Source organism: Lissotriton helveticus, assembly GCF_964261635.1.
Source record: "Lissotriton helveticus chromosome 1_1 unlocalized genomic scaffold, aLisHel1.1 SUPER_1_unloc_40, whole genome shotgun sequence".
NCBI lineage: Eukaryota > Metazoa > Chordata > Amphibia > Caudata > Salamandridae > Lissotriton > Lissotriton helveticus.
The window spans coordinates 1,799,240-1,819,867 of record NW_027611682.1 but is presented as its reverse complement, the minus strand read 5'-3'; the positions used below and the strand labels follow the sequence as shown (position 1 = coordinate 1,819,867).

The window sequence follows — 20,628 nt, the reverse complement described above, 5'->3', positions numbered from 1 at the left end:
GACCTGGCCTGTACTGCCGCCTGGAAATGCCGGATCAGCTGACCTGACAGCTCAATGTATAACAGAATAGGCAGGTAAGCAAGGCTGCACTGGCCTGTACTGCCACCTGGCAGTGCCAGAAGAGCGGACCTGACAGGTCAATGTATGGCAGAAGAGGCAGGTAAGCAGGGCTGCACTGGCCTGACAGGTCAATGTATGGCAGAAGAGGCAGGTAAGCAGGGCTGCACTGGCCTGACAGGTCAATGTATGGCAGAAGAAGCAGGTAAGCAGCACGGCACTGGTCTGACAGGTCAATGTATGGCAGAAGAGGCAGGTAAGCAGGGCTGCACTGGCATGTACTGCCGCCTGGCAGTGGCAGAAGAGCTGACCTGACAGGTCAATGTATGGCAGATTTGTGTGGCTAATGTTTGGGTCTTTTTATGGGCTGGTGGGTCGAGGTTATTGCTGATTTCCCTAACATTGCCACAAAGATTGCCTGTAGCAAGCCCAAAGCTTGCAAAACACTTATATACAGCATATCTTTACACACTCAAAACTGCATTTGCAGTGCAATAGGTCTCGCATTACTAAATGTTTGACCTATTGGTGTTGCATTATTATTAGCAATGCCAATAGCTCAAACTTTAATAATGCAAGACCGATTGCATTGTAAATGCTTGTTTAAAGTGTTGCAGAGTGGGTTTAATGGGGCACCGGAGTGGATGGCCTTCATAGTTGCGGCAGTCTCGTTTGTGGTGATGACGCTCCACATGGCCAAGGTCCTTTCTTTAGCTGAGATTGGAAGACTGGCTGTTGATGGGGTCAGGATGAGGGTTGAAGTTGCATATGGATGTGATCTTGTTCCAAAATAATTTACAGAGATTGATGCAGGGATCTTGTAAGGGGTGGATGTTGCTGATGGTGGCTGCAGGCACCATGAATTCTCTGATGATGGTGAAGATTTCTTTGCTGCTGCTGTTGTTGGTTTGAATGCGGTTGGCATGGGCTGCTCATTTGGCATTTCAGACTTGCTGCTGGAAGCATCTCAGTGCAGATTTGAAGACTTCCTTGTTTGTAGTGTCTTGACTCATTCACCACTTGCTTTCCAGTTGCTTTCAGTGCTGCATCGTCATCCTGAGTTCTTCGGTGTGCCAGTTGACTTGTATTTGTGATCTTGAAAAGTTTTTCTATTGTTGAGGTTGCTGCTGTGCTTGAGGTGGTCCAGGGGGTCCGTGCAGGTGGTGATCCATTCATTGAAGTTTATGATGTCTTCCGTTAGGTTGCTGCAGTGCTTGAGGGGGTGCAGGGTGTTGGTGCAGGTGGTGATCCATTCATTGCAGTTCTTGTTGTCTTCCTTTAGGTTGCTGCTGTGCGTGAGGGGGCCATGGTGTTGGTGCAGGTGGTGCTTCATTCATTGCAGTTCTCAATGTCTTCCATTAAATTGCTGCTGTGCTTGAGGAGTTCCAGGGTGTCGGTGCAGATGGTGATCCATTCTTTGTAGTTCTTGATGTCTTCCTTTAGGCTGCTGTGTTTGAGGAGGTCCAGGGGGTCGGTGCAGGTGGTGATCCATTCATTGCAGTTCTTGATGTCTTCCGTTAGTTTTCTGCTGTGCTTGAGGGGTCCAGGGTGTTGGTTCAGGCGGTGATCCATTCATTGCAGTTTTTGTTGTCTTTCGTTAGGTGCTTCTGTGCTTGAGAGGATCCAGGGTGTCGGTGCAGATGGTGATCCATTCATTGTAGTTCTTGATGTCTTCCGTTAGGTTGCTGCTGTGCTTGAGGGGGTCCAGGTTGTCGGTGCAGGTGGTGATCCATTCATTGCAGTTCTTGTGTCTTCCGTTAGGTTGCTGCTGTGCTTGAGGGTGTCCAGGGTGTCGATGCAGGTGGTGATCCATTCATTGCAGTTCTTGATGTCTTCCGTTAGGTTGCTGGTATGCTTGAGGGGTCCAGGGTGTTGCTGTAGGTGGTGATCCATTCATTGCAGTTCTTGATATCTTCCGTTAGGTTGCTGAAGTGCTTGAGGCGGTCCAGGGTGTTGGTGCAGGTGGTGATCCATTCATTGCAGTTCTTGATGTTTTCCGTTAGGTTGTTGCTGTGCTTGAGGGTGTCCAGGGTGTTGGTGCAGGTGGTGATACATTCATTGAAGTTCTTGATGTATTCCGTTAGGTTAGTGCTGTGCTTGAAGGGGTCCAGGGATGACATTGCAGGTGGACTCCATTTATTGCAGTTCTTGATGTCTTCTGTTAGGTTGCTGCTGTGCTTGAGGGGTCCAGGGTGTCGGTGCAGGTGGTGATCCATTTATTGCAGTTCTTGATGTCTTCCGTTAGGTTGCTGCTGTGCTTGAAGGGGTACAGGGTGACGGTGCAGGTGGTGATCCATTCATTGTAGTTCTTAATGTCTTCCGTTAGGTTGCTGTTGATTTACTTGGGGGGTCCAGAGTGTCGGTGCAAGTGGTGATCCATTCATTGCAGTTCTTGATGTCTTCCTTTAGGTTGCTGCTGTGCTTGAGGGTGCTAGGGTGTCAGTGCAGGTGGTCATCCATTCATTGAAGTTCTTCATGTCTTCCGTTAGGTTGCAGCTATGCTTGAGGGGGTGCAGGGTGTCGGTGCAGGTAGTGATCTATTCATTGCATTTCTTGATGTCTTCCGTTAGGTTGCTGCTGTACGTGAGGGGGTCCAGGGTGTCGGTGCAGGTGGTGATCCATTCATTGCAGTTCTTGAGCCTTCCGTTAGGTTGCTGCTGTGCTTGAGGGTGTCCAGGGTGTTGATGCAGGTGGTGATCCATTCATTGCTGTTCTTGATGTCTTCCCTTAGGTTGCTGCTGTTCTTGAGGGGGTCCAGGTTGTCGGTGCAGGTGATGATCATTCATTGCAGTTCTTGTGCCTTCCGTTAGGTTGCTGCTGTGCTTGAGGGTGTCCAGGGTGTCGATGCAGGTGGTGATCCATTCATTGCTGTTCTTGATGTCTTCCCTTAGGTTGCTTCTGTTCTTGAGGGGGTCCAGGTTGTCGGTGCAGGTGATGATCATTCATTGCAGTTCTTGTGCCTTCCATTAGGTTGCTGCTGTGCTTGAGGGTGTCCAGGGTGTCGATGCAGGTGGTGATCCATTCATTGCAGTTCGTGATGTCTTCCGTTAGTTTGCTGCTGTGCTTGAGGGGTCCAGGGTGTCGGTGCAGGTGGTGATCCATTCATTGCAGTTCTTGATGTCTTCCATTAGGTTGCTGCTGTGCTTGAAGGGGTCCAGGGTGTCGGTGAAGGTGGTGATCCATTCATTGTAGTTCTTGATGTCTTCCGTTAGGTTGCTGCTGTGCATGAAGGGGTCTAGGGTGTCGGTGCAGGTGGTGATCCATTCATTGAAGTTCTTGAAGTCTTGCATTAGGTTGCTGCTGTGCTTGAGGGGTTCCAGGGTGTCAGTGCAGGTGGTGGTCCATTAATTGTACTTCTTGATGTCTTCCGTTAGGTTGCTGCTGTGCTGGAAGGGGTCCAGGGTGTCGGTGCAGGTGGTGATATATTCATTGTAGTTCTTAATGTCTTCCGTTAGGTTACTGATGTGCGTGTGGGCGTCCAGGGTGTCGGTGCAAGTGGTGATCCCTTTATTGCAGTTCTTGATGTCTTCCATTAGGTTGCAGTTGATTTGCTTGGGGGGTCCAGGGTGTCGGTGCAGGTGGTGATCCATTCATTGCTGTTCTTGATGTCTTCCTTTAGGTTGCTGCTGTGCTTGAGGGGGCTAGGGTGTCGATGCAGGTGGTGATCCATTCATTGCAGTTATTAATGTCTTCCTTCAAGTTGCGGCTATGCTTGAGAGGGTCCAGGTTGTCGGTGCAGGTGGTGATCCATTCATTGCAGTTCTTGATGTCTTCCATTAGGTTGCTGCTGTGCTTGAGGGGTCCAGGGTGTTGGTGCAGGTGGTGATCCATTCATTGAAGCTCTTGATGTCTTCCGTTAGGTTGCTGCTGTGCTTGAAGGGGTCCAGGGTGTCGGTGCAGGTGGTGATCCCTTCATTGTAGTTCTTGATGTCTTCCGTTAGGTTACTGATGTGCGTGAGGGGGTCCAGGGTGTCGGTGCAAGTGATGATCCATTTATTGCAGTTCTTGATATCTTCCGTTAGGTTGCTGCTGTGCATGAAGGGGTCCAGGGTGTCGGTGCAGGTTGTGATCCATTCATTGAAGTCCTTGAAGTCTTGCGTTAGGTTGCTGCTGTGCTTGAGGGGGTCCAGGGTGTCGGTGCAGGTGGTGATCCATTCATTGTACTTCTTGATGTCTTCCATTAGGTTGCTGCAGTGATTGAGGGGTCCAGGGTATCGATGCAGTTGGTGATTCATTCATTGAAGTTCTTGATGTCTTCTGTTAGGTTGCTGCTGTGCTTGAGGGGTCCAGGGAGCAGGTACAGGTGGTGATCCATTCATTGAAGTTCTTGAAGTCTTGCGTTAGGTTGCTGCTGTGATTGAGGGGTCCAGGGTATTGGTGCAGGTGGTGATCCATTCATTGAAGTTCTTGAAGTCTTGCGTTAGGTTGCTGCTGGTATGCTTGAGGGGCGCCAGTGTGTTGGTGCAGGTCGTGATCCATTCATTGCATTTCTTGATGTCTTCTGCTAGGTTGCTGCTATGCGTGAGGGGGTCCAGGGTGTCGGTGCAGGTGGTTATCTATTCATTGCGGTTCTTGATGTCTTCCGTTAGGCTGCTGTGCTTGAGGGGGTCCAGGGTGTCGGTGCAGGTGGAGATCCATTCATTGCAGTTCTTGATGTCTTCCATTAGGTTGCTGCTGTGATTGAGGGGTCCAGGGTATTGGTGCAGGTGGTGATCCATTCATTGAAGTTCTTGAAGTCTTGCGTTAGGTTGCTGCTGTGCTTGAGGGGGTCCAGGGTGTCGGTGCAGGTGGTGATCCATTCATTGCAGTTCTTAATGTCTTCCATTAAGTTGCTGCTGGTATGCTTGAGGGGGCCAGGGTGTTTCTGCGGGTGGTGATCCCTTCATAGCATTTCTTGATGTATTCTGTTAGGTTGCTGCTGTGCGTGAGGGGGTCCAGGGTGTCGGTGCAGGTGGTGATCCGTTCAATGAATTATTTGATGTCTTCTATTAGGTTGCTGCTCTGCGTGAGGGGGTCCAGGGTGTTGGTGGAGGTGGTGATTCATTCATTGTAGATCTTGATGTCTTCCATTAGGTTGTTGCTGTGTTTGAGGGGGTGCAGGGTGTCGGTGCAGGTGGTGATCCATTCATAGAAGTTCTTGATGTCTTCCTGTAGGTTGCTGCTGGTATGCTTGAGGGGTGCCAGTGTGTTGGTGCAGGTCGTGATCCATTCATTGCATTTCTTGATGTCTTCTGCTAGGTTGCTGCTATGTGTGAGGGGGTCCAGGGTGTCGGTACAGGTGGTTATCTATTCATTGCGGTTCTTGATGTCTTCCGTTAGGCTGCTGTGCTTGAGGGGGTCCAGGGTGTTGGTGCAGGTGGTGATCCATTCATTGCAGTTTTTGATGTCTTCCATTAGGTTGCTGCTGTGCTTGAGGGGGGCAGGGTGTTTGGTGCAGGTCGTGATCCATTCATTGCATTTCTTGATGTCTTCTGTTAGGTTGCTGCTGTGCTTGAGGGGGTCCAGGGTGTCAGTGCAGGTGGAGATCCATTCATTGAAGTTCTTGATGTCTTCCGTTAGGTTGCTGCTGTGCTTGAGGGTGTCCAGGGTGTCGATGCAGGAGGTGATCCATTCATTGCAGTTCTTCATGTCTTCCGTTAGGTTGCTGCTGTGCGTGAGGGGGTCCAGGTGGTTGGTGCAGGTGGTGATCCATTAATTGCAATACTTGATGTCTTCCTTTAGGTTGCTGATGCGCGTGAGGGGTCCAGGGTGTTGGTGCAGGCGGTGATCCATCATTGCAGTTCTTGATGTCTTCCATTAGGTTGTTGGTATCCTTGAGGGGGCCCAGGGTGTTGGTGCTGGTGGTGATCCATTCATTGTAGTTCTTGATGTCTTCCGTTAGGTTGCTGCTGATATGCTTGGAGGGTCCAGGGTGTTGGTGCAGGTGCAGGTGGTGATCCATTCATTGCAGTTCTTGATGTCTTCCTTTAAGTTGCTGCTGTGTTTGAATGGGCCAGTGTGTCGGTGCAGGTCGTGATTCATTCATTGCAGTTCTTGATGTCTTCCATTAGGTTGCTGCTGTGCTTGAGGGGGTCCAGGGTTTCGGTGAAGGTGGTGATCCATTCATTGCAGTTCTTGAAGTCTTCGGTTAGGTTGTTGGTATCATTGAGGGTGTCGTGGGGTGAGCTTTGCATTATACACGATGTTAAGTTAGCATGGCTTATTAGAAGTTTAAATGCCATTTTTCCTTTTCTGCTTTGCACATGGCACGCAATGGCGCTATTGTTTAGAGAAGTATGAGTATTTTCACTACACCCAAGAATAACTTGTTTTTATGCACATCCACACAGTCTCATGAGTTTAGTCTATACAGTTAGTGCCGCGACAGTCAAGGTCGTCTTGAACACCGTGTCTGTTGTTCAGAATGATCAGCACACGTTCTAGAAATAACACACATGCAGCTGTGGCCAGCCCTGATACTGGCGCGTTTAATAATGCACTGTGCAGGCATGATCACACACTTGGAGAACATTCGCAAGCTGGGAGCTTGTGCAGAACTCAATGTGATCCACTTCTGCTGATACCTGAGGTATGGGGTCGTCCATGTAAGCCTATGAGACCTTTTATAGATATAAAATAATCTACTAGCAAGGGAGGGCGAAATATAGGTATATTTCAGACCTGTTTCCACATTGCATTATACTACGCTTTCTCCCTTTGTAGTTTATGGAGTATTAACTATGCTGACAACCTTGTTGCTAATAGTATGTTTACTTGTACTTGCTAAGATGCTGTACCTGAGATCACAGCGTTAGAAATAAATATTTCAAACTTGCACGTGTCTCCTATACTCCATGTTTTGGACTGGTGTGAGAGTGTGACAAAAGAGTGTTAATGTTTTCCACAACTCCTAAGGTACCCTAAGTCGCCAGTTCTGGGTTGTCTAATCATTGGTATTTTTGCTATAGGAGAAGAGCCAATTGTATCTATCTCAAGAAGAAAGTGTTTCACCAGCTGTCATGCACTTTGAAAGAATTATGACTGTAGCACTAGACGAATTAGCCCCGCTTCAGTACGGCCGTCGTGCCAGAAAAAGGCCTTCAGCTCCCTGGTTTTCGGAACACCTCAGACTCCTGAGACAGGAGGTAAGGAGGCGGAAGCGCCTCCTGCACTCTGGATGGGATCTAAAAGATAAGGATGCTCACAAGATCCTGTTGAGGAAGTATAAGGCTGAAATTATAAAAGCCAAACAAGAGCATTTCACAGCCTTGACAACTTCATTGTCCTCCCCTAGAGAGCTCTTTAGGGTTGTAGATTCACTTATAACCCTCCAAACCCCAGACCCTGTAGTAGCTTCCCAAGAGCTTTACAACAACATTGCCTCTTTCTTCCAGGCAAAAATATTAGATATCCACTCTGCCTTGGAGCTACAAAAATCTCTTATGAGTGGGCCCCCTGCGTTAGGGGAGATGGACCACGCCCCGGCTGAAACTATTCCTTTGGGAATTTTAGATTCCTTTCCCCCACTATCCTTAGAGGATCTGGACAGCCTCCTTAATAAAACTAACTCGGGCTCTCCCCTGGATGTGTGCCCTCTCAGGATCCTTAAACAATGCAGGGAAACCCTCCTGCCCCCTCTGGTGGATATTATGAACAGAGCCATGAGAGACGGCCTTTTCCCCACACAATGGAAAAGTGCAGTTGTAAAACCTCTTTTAAAAAAGACCTCCCTGGATCCGTCGATTTTAAAAAAGCGTTCGCCCCATTTCTCTACTCCCAGCGCCAGCAAAGATGTTAGAAGTACATCTTAACACACATCTTGCTGCTTTTGTAGAGAGCTCGTCCTGTCTTGACTCCTCTCAGCATGGCTTCAGGAGGGAATACAGTACTGAGTCGGCCCTCACCATAGTGTTGGATAATATCCGTACACGCGTTGATGGGGGCCAGACCACCCTTCTGATCCTGTTGGATCTGACGGCGGCTTTTGACACCCTTTCTCCCTCAGTATTAACATCGCGGCTGAGGGAGATTGGGGTGCAGGGTGCAGCTCTAGATCTACTCACTTCTTTCCTCAATCATCGAGTGCAAAGAGTGAAGTTGGGGGAGTACCTATCTCCATCCCTCCCTGTGCAATGTGGGGTCCCTCAGGGGTCGGCTCTTAGCCCGACCCTATTCAATATCTATGTGACCCCACTTGCCAGGCTTATTAGATCTTTTGGGATGGAGATAGTGTCTTATGCGGATGACACCCAGATCCTTGTCTCTCTCTCCCAGTCTAGCGTCCCGACTGCCTCCAATTTTAGATCTTGTATGGAGGCAGTCGGTCAATGGATGGTCCTTAATTCACTAAAACTAAATGGAGAGAAGACGGAGGTAATGGTGCTTGGAGGGAAAGATGACGTATGGTCATCCAGCTGGTGGCCAGACTCATTGGGAGTCTGTCCCACCCCCACCTCCTCCGCAAAAAATCTTGGGGTCATGATTGATCCTGCCCTTAACATGGGTAAACAGGTCAGCAGAACCATTTCCACCTGCTGGGGCATTGTACATGTCCTGAGGAGGATTAGGCATTACCTATCCCGACAAGCAAGGAAACAGCTTGCTGTTGCCCTCATTGGCTCTCGACTGGACTACTGCAATGCGTTGTATGCGGGAATGAATAAGAGTCTGCTGCAGCGCTTGCAGGTAGTCCAGAACGCTGCTGCCAGGTTTGTCCTGGATCTCTCTAAACGTGCTTCAGCTACAGCGGCCAGAAAGCTGTTGCATTGGCTTCCTGTTGAGGACCGCATTCACTTTAAGACCCTATGTATGACATACAGGGCTTTAGCTAAAAACAGTCCCACTGGTATAGGATCCATCTTGTCTCGCTACACTCCTTCCAGGGATCTGCGATCCTCTGGCAGACTTCTTCTGTCTGCCCCCCGTTTCAGGAGAGTGAAATGGGGTGGGAGGGCTTTCTCCACTTTGGCGCCCAAGTGGTGGAATGCCCTCCCGCTGAAAATAAGATCTCTACCCACTCTTCAGGCATTCAGAAGGGCTCTGAAAACACATCTCTTTGTGCAAGCGTATCTGTAGTTATGTAGTGATGACATTTATGATCTGTTTTGTTAGGCGCCTTGATGCCTTCGGGTTATTGTCTGCGCGGTATAAATTTTATTCAATCAATCAATCAATGAGACACTGATGCTAGTTTGCTAAGGGGATGTTGGACCCTAAGGTGAGTTTTGGCACACCCTAATTCACTAAGGTTCTATGTCTCTTGTATACAGTTCTGTGTAGGAGCGGAATCCCTACTACAAGGGGGCCCAGGTTGTTGGTGCAGGTGGTGATCCATTCATTGAAGTTCTTGAGGTCTTCCGTTAGGTTGCTGCTGTGCTTGGGGGGTCCAGGGTGTCGGTGCACGTAGTGATCCATTCATTGCAGTTCTTGATGTATTACGTTAGGTTGCTGCTGTGCTTGAGGGGGTCTAGGTTGTCGGTGCAGGTGGTGATCCATTCATTGAAGTTCTTAGGTATTCCGTTAGGTTGCTGCTGTGCTTGGGGGGTCCAGGGTGTTGGTGCGCGTGGTGTTCCATGCATTGCAGTTCCTGATGTATTTTGTTAGGTTGCTGCTATGCTTGAGGGGGTCCAGGGTGTCGGTGCACGTAGTGATCCATTCATTGCATTTCTTGATGTCTTGCGTTAGGTTGCTATTCTGCGTAAGGGGTATTACAAAGTAGAATTGTAGATTTGGATGAATAAGTATTTATTTAAATTACATAGAGCAGCCCCTAGGCATGTCTGCATCTGCATCAACTGCCTTCATCCTCTGAGCAGCTCCTCAGAACATTCTAAGATGACATGGTAACCATCACTAGGTAACATCCACAATATGGAGGCTGGGATACAACACATCTCCCCTTCTTAAATGTAATAAACAATTTATTTTTTATTATATATTATATATATATATATAAATATAAAATAATTATAAAAAATAAAAATAAAAATAAACTGTTTATTGCAGGCACTTTTTCATTGTTCCCACTTGATGTTGTGACTTCTGGTTTTCCTATCAAAATAGGTCTCTCTGCAGAATTGCACAATGTGACACTACGAACATTCCATTTCTTTCCATCCAACAACCATACATTACTTCCCTTCATCCTGACAATGCTTTTAGGTTTTGACCACTTTGACATTAGAGACCCATGGGTGGTGAATACCTTAGTTCTTACCCACCAACAGCGAACTCTCTTCTTTCCCTTTTTAATTTGTCATTATGTCTCTTAGTGTATTTGTCTTGATGTTCACGAACCCTGTCCATCAAACCCTTCTTGTCTAGGCAATATGTACTTCCTTTAAGCATCCACGCTGGAGACACTCCGGTACCTGCCTGCCTTCCCTTTAAAAGCATGAAAGGAGTTTCCTTGGTGACAAAATGGGGTCTAGACCTATAGCTCCATAACATCTCCTTCACGGCTTCCCTGCAATCACCCCCACTGCTCACACAAAGCTGAACACAATCCTTCAACACTTGGTTAAACCTCTCGACTAAACCATTCTCCCTAGGATTGTAGACTGCTGTGGTGTGGTGTACGATACCCATCTTGGATAAATACCTTTCAAACACTTCTGCCGTGAATTGTGGTCCATTATCAGTGACAAGTGTGTTTGGACACCCTTCTCAGCGGAAAATTTGATCGCAAAATTCAATAACATTAAACGCCTTAATCTCCTCAGAAAAAGCCACCTCAGGCCATTTAGAGTGATTATCTATCATCACAAGTGCAAACGTATTCATTATACCTTTTGAACTAAATGGCCCACAAATATCCATTGCTACTCTTTCCCACGGTTTATCAGGAAATTTGGTAGGAACAATAGGAGACTCCTCAACCCGATGGGACTTGTCGCTACACAAGCACTCCAGGCAATCCAGTACGCATCCCTCTACATCCTTGTCCAAACCCGGCCACCGAAATGTCATCCTTGCTCTTCTCTTCATCCACGACATTCCATTATGCCCTTCATGCAACAACTCAAGTATTCTGGCACGTAAACCGCTTAGTACTACCAATCTACCATCTCTGCGGATAATTTTGTCTTCAACAGATAATCTGACCAAACCATCCAATATTCGCCCATTTTGTTTCTCAAATCCACACTGGAATTAGTAGGCACACTAAGATGTTGCATGAGTTCCACTAGAATGGCATCCTCCTCCACTGCAGCCTTCCACTTACTTTCCGTGATGACTCCATTGCATGACTCAGAGATACTGGCCAGCACATACTCATCGCCAGTATCATCATCATCACCTACACACTGTAACAGTAGCCTTGACAGACAATCAGCATTAATGTTGCATATACCTGACACATAATTCAAAGTAAAATCATATCCTTGTAGACTATACAAACACTTGGCTATCCTGGGTGTGGCCTTCCCTGCGCCCTTAGTTGTAAAAATATCAATGAGCGGTCTGTGGTCCGATCTGACCTTGAAATGCATTCTCCAAACGTAATTCTTGAAGTGATCAACGCCCCACCAAGATGTAAGGGCTTCCTTTTCGATGACTGAATATGCTGACTCTGCACCCTTCAATGTACGTGACGCAAATGCCACTACCCGTTCTTGACCCAGGTATTTCTGCATAAGTATTGCCCCCAAACCATACGCGCTTGCATCCACTACTACAATGCTAGGATCTAATGGATTAAAGGGTCTTAAAGCCACAGCCTTCAAAATCTGTTCCTTTATCATTTCAAATGCTTTCTGACACTTGTCCGCCCATGCAAATGTATTCCCTTTTTTCATTAACACTCTTAGGACATATACTTTATCAGCAAAATGCTGAACAAATTTCAAATAAAATTCCGCCAACCCAGGAAACGAGCATGTTTGTTCCTTGTCTTGGGGAGACGGTGCATTAGCAATGGCATTCAATAATTTTTTCTTTGGTTGAACTCTTGTTTTTGATAACGTGTGCCCTAAATATTCAATTTCTTCGACTCCAAACTTGCACTTCTCCATTACTACTGTTAATCCTGCATTCTGCAATTTGTTAAGCGTTTGATCTAAAATCATGTCATGTTCCTCCTTGTTCTCACCCCACACCAACACATCATCTTGAAATACCAGGACTTTGTGTGATTTCTCCAATATTTTGCACATTACTCTCTGGAATACAGCAGAGGCAGACGCCAGTCCGAATGGCATCCGCACAAATCTGAACGCCCCCTCTGGTGTTATGAACGATGTAAGGTGCTTCGATGCAGGGTGTAGACGCACTTGGTGATATGCACTCGAGAGGTCTATTAAAGAAAAATATGCTGCATTGGTAACTGAGGACACCATCTCATTAATATGTGGCAGAGGATAGCGATCGACTAAGATGTTACGATTGAGGTCTCTTAAGTCGATGCACATGCGCAAATTTCCAACCGATTTGCATGCTAAAACTATGGGACTAAGCCACTCTGATGATTCGATTGGTTCAATCAATTGTGCCTTCTTTAATTTTTCGCTCAGTGCAAACAGGACATTCCTTGCCTTGTGCACACATGGAATGTAATTTAGTTTAAGGGCAATGCGATGCTCAAATTTGGTTAAGCACCCTAGTTCACTTCTAAATAACCTAGGATATTTTAAACTTCACTTGTCCTTCTCTGAATTCTCTGTTACTAGCACTTGATCAGGATGATTCGGATCCAATTTCTTCCCTAACATTTTTTGTTCGTGCCACCCTAGCAAGGTTCTTCCCTTTTCTACTACCTAGACTTTGCTAGTTGCTTCCATATTCTTGTGAGATAGTTTGCAATTAAAAAAAACCTATCCAAGGTAACTTGACCCCGCAACAACCCACAGGTTCAATGTCTGGGGAATTCAGCTTGCATTTACCAATTTTTATCCATGCATCCTAGTCTATGATCGTGTATGGAGAGCACGAATCCACCCACACTAGGATTTTAGTACCATTGATGTCCAGCATACACTTAGGAGGGTTGTATCCTTCACGAATTTCATTAATTTCATCATCATAGATCACACACACTTCTACCATTTCTCTTTCATCAGAGAACTCCTCTTCACTGTCCTCTTGTATGGCATATACAGTACGCCTCCCTTTGTTGGATATACTGGTTTTGCACATGCGGGCAAAATGCCCAATTCGTTTACACTTGTAACACTTCTCTTTGAGTGCTATACACTTATCAGAATCAGCTGTATGCCTGGTGCTACCACATCTATAACAAGCGTTATTATATCTAGGTTGGGTGTTCTTATTAATTTGAGGCGCACTTTTAACAAATTTGTCACTTGCCTGCTTGCTATTTTTTTTCTTTTCAATAGCACCCACTTTGGTCTGATCCCCCTTATCTTTAACTTGATTTGAATTGAGTTCCTTAACATACTTAGAAGTGTTCTCCAGGCTTTTTGCTACCTCTATGGATTTTTTTAAAGAGGGATCTGTTATGTCTAAGAGTTTTTCCTGTATTTTGGTATTATTCGTTCTATTAATAAATTGAGCTCTTATTATATCTTCTGTTAGATCTTTAAATTTGCATATTGATGCAAGTCTTCTAAGTACCGATATATACTGCTCAACTGATTCTCCAGATTGTTGTGCTCTAGAGAAAAACTTGTGTCTTTTAACTACAATGTTGATTTTTTTACCAAAATTCTCTTCTAGAGCTTTTACTATCTCTACATATTCATCAAAATTGCTAGTTCCTGTTCCCTCACTTTCATTAGATTCTTCATCTGCTTGGTTGGTGGAATCTGCTCTAACCCGGACAGGTAATGTTTTTAACACCTTTCTACCCTCAACCCCTAAATTGTGCTTTAACAGTGCTACTTTGCAGGATGATACAAAATCTTCGTCACCTATTGCCTCTAGATAGGTCTCAAAAGACTCAATCCAAACCTCCCAGGGCATTATGGGTTCCCCAGAGTTTTGTAAAAATGTTGGTGGAGCTGTCACAGATGATGAATCCATGCTGGCAGGCACACCAAAATTTAAGAGTTAAGGGCTCTAATTATTTTATAATACTTGCTTGAACTGTATTAATATATATGTATATTCACTGAAAAAACCATAGGTTTCACCCCAGTTATAGTTAGCTGGAAATTTTACTGGCATAAAACCATTGAAATTCCCACGTTATAGTTAGTTGGACTCACTATAACTTGCGCGTGCAATGCACTGCTGATGACGTCACATATTACATCACTCATGACATGGTCAGTGACATCACTCATGACATCACTGATGACACCATCCAGTGAATGTGTGTCTTTCTGAAAAATAAATTTTAGTGATTAATGTTTAAATATTTAAATATATGTATCAGTGTTTCACTTTCTGTATAAGTGGCTGCATGGGTTAGTGAGTAGCTACATGTGTATGTATATGGGTTATTAGATGTTTTTTTTAGTATCAGTATGAGTGTCTGTATGGTTTGGTGGGGGTATTACTTAGCACATAGATGCATGAATGACTGACTCTCTGTATGAGTTTTGAAGATAACATATGTGCAGGACTGTATGGGTGGATGAGTGTGTATATGTGTGTGTTAGTGAGTGAATGACTGTCTCACTAGTGTCTTTATCAGTAACTACATATGTTTTAATCTAGTATATGTGAATATTGATGTATATAAGTGAGTATATGTGAGAGTAAGAGATTGTAAGAGTTCCTGTTTAAATAAGTATGTGTTTCTATAAGTGATTGTTTAAGAGAGTAAGTATGTGTAAGTTTCCTTAGAAGTAAGGTGGTAGTGTGTGTATAGCTGTATATGCAAATAAATGGATGTTCAATAGTTTATTTGCATGTGTGAGTATGTGTGTGAGTAACTTTTGGATGCCTGTCGGTGTGTAACAGGATGTATAGGTGTATCACTACATATGATGAGTGAGTATATGTATGAGTGACTATATAGAACTGTTGGTGAATGAGTGAATGTGTATATCGATGGTGGAATTACTGAATTGGTTGTTGTAACTGGTATGGGTATCTCCATTTTTTTAACAAGGTCTGTCACTCCGTCACAAGAATGGTGTCATCAGTGATGTCATGAGTGATGTCACTGACCATGTCATGAGTGATGTAATATGTGACGTCATCAGCAGTGCATTGCACGCGCAAGTTATAGTGAGTCCAACTAACTATAACGTGGGAATTTCAATGGTTTTATGCCAGTAAAATATCCAGCTAACTATAACAGGTGTGAAACCTATGGTTTTTTCAGTGAATTTAATAGGTTTTTTAAATGCTAATTCCTAACTATAACTGGTGTGAAACCTATGTTTTTTTCAGTGAATTTCAAAGGTTTTTTTAATAGCAAATCTCTATAGGTATGAAAAGTAATATTTTTTATATTGTATAATTATGTAATAGTATTTTTTTTATGTTTATTTATTTATTTATTTTTGCCCCGGAGCGCTCCCGGGGCACGTACCGATGCGCTCACCGGTAAGCGCTGTGTTACGGCGCGCCCCGGGGCGCGTACTGGTGAGCGTCCCGTTAGCGATATTGCCGCGAACGAAAACAACATCGTGACGTATCGTGTAGCCGCGTGATGCGTCATATGACGCACTGCGTAAGCGCACCCGGAAGCACCCGAGCGCATACTATCGCGCAACGTAAGCGCCGCCGGGCACGCCCCGGGGCGCGATGACGTAGCGTAAGCGCGTCGGGTCATGTGACCTGAAAATAACACTTTTCATTGGTTCAGAACAGTTTTGGTTTCCAAATGATGAAAGCCCCCACCTTTTTTCCTTCTTCTCACTTTGTCCTTTGACTGAGGAAGACCTGTTTGGAGAGCTATTGCCTATTTGTACTTTAAAATGGCTTCAGTTGTAGCAGCAGCAGGAGCATCTCAGCCACCACCACCACCACCACCAAGAGGACCTCCACAACACCACAGTGGTGGAGATGAAGAAGAGGAGGAGGAGGAGGAGGAGGAGAGGAGGAGGAGCTTCCTGCCAGAAGATAATACCCCATATAGGCCAAAGCAGCACATTGTTTGGGAGTTTTTTTTTCTATCCCAAAGGACCAGAAAAAAGTAAATGCGCCAAGGGTTACTTGCCTAATCTGTGGCACTGAACTTTCAAGGGGGAACCCTAACAAAAAATATTCGTTTGGCAATAACACCATGATTCGGCACATGCAACGCCGGCACCCTAACAACTATGCTAGGGCAGAGGTCCGAGGAATGGCCAGGAACCCTCCTCAATCTTCACCGAGCACCTCCCAAAGAAACCAACCCACTCCATCGGGTCCAGAGGCAAGAGAGATGATGCCAACCATTCAACCCAAGTTTGCCGATTTTAAAATCGTTTGCAAATTTTGTGGAAAGACAATTTGCTATGGTGAGCAAAGTATAAAACTTATCATCTGTGCTGGTGATAACCACAAGTGCCCGAAAAAACCATAATTTTTCCTGTTTTTTTTTGCTCCAGTTGAGCCGTTTACAATTCCCTGTTTTTTGTTTCTCCCCATAAAAAATGCAAAAAAATATAAAACTGTTCAGAAAAGCAAAAAAAAGTAAACATTTTTGAAAAATAAAAATAAAACAACAAAAAGAATAAAAAAACAGTTCTTTTTAGAACTACCTCCAATTTATAAAAAAATGCTACATTTTTTAAAAACTCTGTCATTCTTTTTATCTCCAGGGTACGCTCCCCGGTACGCTCCCCGGTGCGCGTACCGGGCCCTCCCCCCGCGGAAATCGAAAAAAATATATATTTTTTTTTGCCCCACGGGGCCCTTTTATGGCCCCCACAGCAAACCTAGGGGGTCAGGGGGGGTCTACCCTGCCCCCTTTTGGTCATTTCCCCCTTTGTTTTTGCCACCTCTTGTGTCTCGATCCTACCGAGACACAAGATGGCGGCCGCTCCGGACTGTTTGGAATGTTGACAGACACCCGAGAGCCAATCAGCTTTCCGCTCGCGTACTCGTGTAGCGCGCTGGTACGCTCCCCGGTGCGCGTACCGGGGCGCGCTTATAGATATATATATTTTTTTAACCTAAATTACTCAAAATCCACTGAAGCACATATCTTGAGACATAGCAAAGGCACATCGGGCTACCAGTCCCTACAATTTTGCCAAGTTTGGTGGAAATCCATTCAGCCGTTCGGGCTAAAAGTGAGTTCAACTGCCCTATGGAAATTAACATGGGGAAAACACGTTTTGGGACCCCCCTTTTATCTCGGCCCCCGCTTGACGAATCCCCCCTAAACTTTCAGGGAAGGAGCAGAGCGGAGCGGCCATCTTCTTTGAGAAATTCGCGAAGATTCGTCCACCGGCACCAAAATTATTCCCAATAGAATGTTGCGGATTTCCTATGGAAAGTAGATCCTAACTATAACTACCTACTGGCGACCGCCAGTAGGTAATATATCGCTGTCGGTATATATACATAAATATATACAAGGTTGTTAAAGTGAACATAATAAAATAAAATATTTAAAGTAGTCACCGTTGCCTTATTGAATAACAGTTCCTTCAAGTAGTTGTTATATATTGTTGGTTACAGTTATGTGGTGTATTGTTCTTTTAAACTAATAAACCAATAATCACAGTTTCATGTTGGCTCCTGGTGTACTGTCCCTTTAAACTGTACCAATAATCACAAAACCTGGCTCCAAGATCTCACTGACGCTATTCACAAACAAGATGTCATTGCTGCCAATACTCTCCCAGTCTAGCATTCACTGCGCAGGGCTCTCATGTGCAGATCGGTAAATATTCCTTTGTACCAAATTTATTGTGATTGTGTGTTTACACTCAATTAAGAGCTTAAATCTCTTCACGCTCGGCTGCACGAGTTAGACACACATGGTGTTTACTTTCAATTAACAGCTCTCTTCCCTTCAGGCTCCGCTGCAAGAGTTAAGACACACACGGTGTTTACTTACAATTAACAGCTCTCTTCCCTTCAGGCTCCGCTGCACGAGTTAAGACACACACGGTGTTTACTTTCAATTAACAGCTCTCTTCCCTTCAGGCTCCGCTGCACGAGTTAAGACTGTGAGAAGTTGGCCTGGTAGGGGATGTTTCCAATTCTGGAACCACCTACTACCTGACCAAACAATCCCTTATGGTGTCTGGTTGTAAGTCAACCTTATTAGACAAGCTATCCTAGGGGTAGCATGGACTAAGCAGCCTAAAGGCTTAACTTAAGAGGTCGTGTTAAGCGAGCTGTTTTACCACATACAATCCTGTAATACCAAATGAAAGGACACCACACAAGTATATATTATAAAAATATATGTGTTTATTACTAAAAACAATCCCCAGTATTCTTTATGAATAAAGGGGCACAAGCGTTAAATCAAAAAGCACTGTTTAAACATACAAGTTGCACAATTATGGATGAGGGCGGGTGGCCACTCAAACCATATACTAAACAAGTGGTATAAGAGAGGCCACTCGAACAGTGGTTAGGCCTAGGGCCTAGGGAATCGCTGGGAGCAGTCAGGACAAGCAATGCTGAAGTCGGGAATGGCCCTCGGGATTCGGGAGATGTGCGGAAAGCGCACGCATGCACCAATGTTAACCAATGGTGCGTAAAAGTCATAGAGTTAAAGTTTAAGGACACTTCCGCTGAACCTAGAGGAACAAAACTTAACACATGGACCCTAGAGGTGTGCACCAGTGTGGGAATACCGGCGGAGCAAAGTTACCTCACCCACAGGAAGTGGGTGCACAGGGTCGAAGTGGCGTCGGGTTTTGACACGCAGGCTCTTGGTGCTTGAAGCTGAAAGGGCTGCAGGCGGGTTAAAGATGAAGTGTCCGGTGGAGTCCAAGGGTGGACTCAAGTTGTAGAGTACCTGAAAGCAGAGGGGACAGAGTCTGGGTCACTCAGCAGTGACCAGGGTGGAACCAGGACGGAACCAGGCAATGTCGGGCGCAATCAGGTGGTCGTCGAGGAGCTTCTCTCCGCTGGCACGTGGGCTCTGGGGCATCTGCGACATCCAGGAGCAGGTCACGATCTGTCCCACGCAGGCTCTCACCGTCGGTGCAGTCGGCTTCAAGTTTGGAGCAAACAAGCCTTGGCAAGAGCAATCCACGCGGGATCGGAAGATTGCTTCTCACTCGGACCAGGAAGGTCAGAGTCGGGGCTCCTTTTCAGGGGAGCTGGTGTGGATCTGGAGCAACCAGATTCACAAGTCTTCTTAGGTAGTTCGTCGGCACAGGGACCACTAGCCAGCTGGCAAGTGACCGGGCCAACGCGTTGAGCCAAATAGAGCCAAAGGGCCCCACGCAGCACTCGTCGAGTGTGGAGGGCTGAACTTTGGCTCAGGAGCAGCTCAGGGTGGGGGCTTCTCAAACCCCGGTGCACAGCTTCGAGGGTCACTCGTGGGCTGCACGGTCAGCGTCTCGTGGTCAATTCAAGATGGCGTGCCCCACGCTTCCGGTCGCCTCCACGGGTCTCAGCTCTGCAGGGACTGTGGATCGGGCTGTTGGAAGGCAGGCAAGCTTGATCTTGTCGATCTCAGTCGCTCGAGTTCCGGCGGGAACTGCAACTAAGTAGACGTCGAGGGCTGGATGGTGCCTGCTGCTGCAGGGTGGTCACTCCTTGACCACAAGGGAGATTCTTCGGGCTTCCACGTTGAGATGGAGGTCCAAGGGTCCAGAGTTTCGTTTCAAATGTTTCTTCCAGGAAATCTGATGTGCATTGGCACTGCTCCCACTCTTATTCCAATCTGGGGGGCGTGATTACCTGCTAGGTCCCCTCCTATGGGTGGGACCCAGGAAGTGGGTGGATACACCCCCTTCCTTTGATCCAGGCCGCCCTGGCACGAGGGCTGGAGTGCCCCAGAACCGGTTTGGCCGGATTATGCAAGGGGCAGCCTTGTGCGCCCCAGGCAGTGTCTGGTTTCTTTCAAACCTCCCTGCTACAATACACTATCTCCTGTCTGGAGGGCGGTGACACCCTCCTGTGACAGGAAACCCTTTGTCCAGGACCCATTTGGTCGAGTTTCGGTCAACTGCAGGGGTCCAGACATTTGTCTGTGGCAGAGGCATCCATTTTGTGGATCTTAAGGTCTTTGGAGAAATTAACCGCATTTAGTAAAGGAACATGTCTTACCCCTCTAGAGGGGTGGAATGCCATCCCCGTCGCCAGAACTGGCGAGGGGATGGTATTCCAAATCGTATGACACCTTACACAACATGTTTTGATAAAGCCAAACCAAAGTTGCTAAATAACCGCGAGGATTATAAGGCACTTAATAGTATATGGTATGGCATTATCCTGAAACAGCTTAGGGATTTGTTCCCGACAGCTGCAGACAGGCTCAGCTCATGCTAGAGCTCCATCTCACATAAAACCATGCACTCAGCCTCCAGGATTGATGAGGCCTTCTATAGGAGTGGCTCACAGGTTTACATGTGTCCAGATATAGGTTTGGATATAGATATACTATACCTAAGCAAGGGGTGTTTACACCACCTTACCCCAGCTGAGTGATCAGCCAGTTGTGTCAATTTAAGAACCAGCCAGGGGTGGCAAAAGATATGCTGCAGCCCCTGGTAGGCCTTGGTGGCCCCTATGCCCTGTGCACCTATAGTGCATTCTACAGGGGCTGACAAGGAGTCC

The 20,628-nt window shown here is 46.1% G+C and overlaps 1 long non-coding RNA gene across 1 annotated transcript in view; it reads left to right on the top strand.

The window, feature by feature from the left end:
- LOC144806038 (uncharacterized) overlaps positions 1-20,628 on the top strand; it is a 55,257-nt gene that overhangs the window by 22,719 nt on the left and 11,910 nt on the right. Inside the window, exon 2 of the long non-coding RNA XR_013605663.1 lies at positions 13,711-13,817. This is a non-coding gene — a long non-coding RNA (uncharacterized LOC144806038). The remainder of the gene's footprint in view (positions 1-13,710; positions 13,818-20,628) is intronic.